The sequence below is a fragment of the Lactuca sativa genome, chromosome 1 (genome assembly GCF_002870075.4).
Source record: "Lactuca sativa cultivar Salinas chromosome 1, Lsat_Salinas_v11, whole genome shotgun sequence".
NCBI lineage: Eukaryota > Viridiplantae > Streptophyta > Magnoliopsida > Asterales > Asteraceae > Lactuca > Lactuca sativa.
The window spans coordinates 106,658,919-106,661,711 of NC_056623.2; positions in this window are offsets into that span (position 1 = coordinate 106,658,919).

The window sequence follows — 2,793 nt, forward strand, 5'->3', positions numbered from 1 at the left end:
AAAACTATGTACGATTATTAAAAATAAAGTTATTATTTATCATGTCATATTGATAACTAGAATCGTTGGTATAACATATTTTTAGCATTTTCTATCTTATTCAAGAACTAACACATTGATCGCAGTGAACAATGTATTTCATGTAATTAATCTCTGTATATTAAACACAATAAATATAAATACAATAACGGGTTATACGAAAAGGGTCGGTTACATGGGCCTATATAAGAATCATTTATATACACAAATATCCCCATGCATCACAATGGATGAAAACTCATGATCTGAAGACAATAGAAGCTCTTTGATGAAGATAACATCATATTGAGACATATATGGAACATGTAACATCTGAATCCTGATGTGTAAATTTTTATTTATGTTTGAAAAACCTGATTGGCCACGACGTGCTGATGGTACCACCACGATGCGGAAAATTGGTTTGAAACTGCTCATCTTAATGGGTGCCACGACGTGTCACTAAGTTGCCTACAACGTGGTGACTATTTTGGCCCAAACCCTAATTTTCAAGCTTTGAGCCATATTTAAAGGAAGTAAAGGCTAGGGTTTCCTCCACCCTCAACCTTCATTACCTTCAAACAACTCCTTGTCCAAAACCCTAGTTCTTTTAAAAGATTTTGTGCTCATTTTGCAAGTTCTTGGTTGTTTTAATGGAAGAAGAATAAGAGTTATTGCCTTAATCCAACAAACAAACCCTCCCTTCACTTGTATGCATCTTCTGGGCTTTTTGTACGTCCTCAAGTTTCCATCTTTTAACGCCTTTCTCCTTAGATCTAGGCTTTATGTCATTTTATGGTCCCTTTAATGCGGTTGGTATGGGTTAAAGAGATAAAGTTTGCAACTTTATGGTTCTCTAATTCTCAAGAGCATTATATCTCGTAGATCAATGAAGTGGTGGTGATTTGGGAACCTTGCTTGAATTATAGGTTATATTGCATCTTTTGACCTAAATTTGGGAAAGGACATGCATGGGTAATGGTATGCAACATATCCAACATACTCAAGTTCCAATATTTCCAATGATGACCGAAGGTGTCTAGATTTCTATTCTTAAAATATTTTTTATTCAAGAAAAAACATGAGAATATTTTACTCCTTATAAATTTTACTGCCCTTACATGTTCTTAGTATAAATTGGTCACCATTTCTTTATATGAATCCCAATATCAATTTCTTGTAAATTCTTTGTGTGACAACCCGAAATTTATTCCGTTATTTTTAACCCCTCCTTCCGTTAATAAGCCTCATTTTATTAAACTGTCTGTTAACCTTTTGGACTGGTTAATTAATGTGGGACTTTTATAATGACTTGGTAAGGGTTGAAACAAATTAGAAACACCATCATTAATCCCTTGGAAAGTTTTAGTTACAACCAAGTCAAAATACGACTAATTAATCGGGTGCGACCAAAAGCCCTGTTTAACGGCAGTATCGGGTAGATTTCTACTGAGCCCCAACTCAAACCCCTATATAAGGGTGAGTGGAGTCCATTTGAGATTTTCCACTCTCTCTCTACAACTTGTTTTCAAGCCAAAAACGCCCATTCCGAGCCCCAAACTAGTAAGTAATCTATCCTAACTTGTTGTGTAGCTTAGTTAACATGCAAATTCATGTTTAAGACATCAAATAGGGGCAAGATTATGTGTTTACAGCCCAAGAACACTCTTGGATCGTGAACACCCTTAAGTGGGGTTTTTAAGCCCCAAAACCCCTCTAAACTACCCCTAGGGCTTAGATATGACTTGTGGACTTACACCTTCGAGCTTAGAACACTAAAACCTTGCATTTTGGAGAGTAAACATGAGTTTACGGCCCAAGAACACTCTTGGACCGTAAACCCCTCTTCATAGGCCGTGAACACCTTTTAAGGTGTTAGAAATGCCCTCAAACACCTCCTATGGCCTTGGAAAATGTCTAGAAGCAACCCCCATTGAAGTAAAGGCATTAAACATCAATTAAACCAAGGAAATAGGAGTTTACAGCCGTAAACCCCCCTAGGATTGGTCCATGGGCCGTAAACTCCCAAAGAGTGCCCAAATGATGCCCTAACTTCTTCATTTGACTTAGAAAAATGCATAGAACTTTATTTCCTACCATTTAAGACCCTAATACACCAAAGGAATGTGCATATAGGAGCTTACGGCCGTAAAATCCTTGTTTAGGGCCGTAAACTCCTCAAGTGGTCCCTTAGAACACCCCCACCATGAGTTTACGACCGTAAACTCATGGGGAGTTGGTCTTAGGGCCGTGAACTCTATAAAGAGTTTACTCTTGAAGAGTAAACTCCCTATCTAGGCCATACACTCCTTTAGATGTTACCCGTGACACTCCTAGCACTTGACCAAAGTGTTTTTCCGCATTTTAGGATGCGTATATGTGTTTAATTAGTATTATATTTGCTAATTGTATTTAAACATATGTCATCATATGTTAATAGGTCACTAAGTGTGTTCAAGTCTTTACTTGACACCGGGCACCCAACCGACACTTTCGTTCGATCCGCTTACAACAAGTGAGTTCATACCCCTGAATTAACCATTTAAATGTTTTTACATGCTTTTAGGGGGGATACAAGTTAAAACATGCCAGTTATCATATCAATCGCATGTGATTGATAACCCGCATGTACAAGGATTTATTACACTGTCAGCTGTTTTTATCAAGTATGGTACTATAAATGGTTTTCCAAAACGTTTTTACTTGTTTAAATCTTTTCTCAAATTATTTCTCGCGTTGTGTGTTTTACTTCAAATTCAGTTACAGCAGTATTTT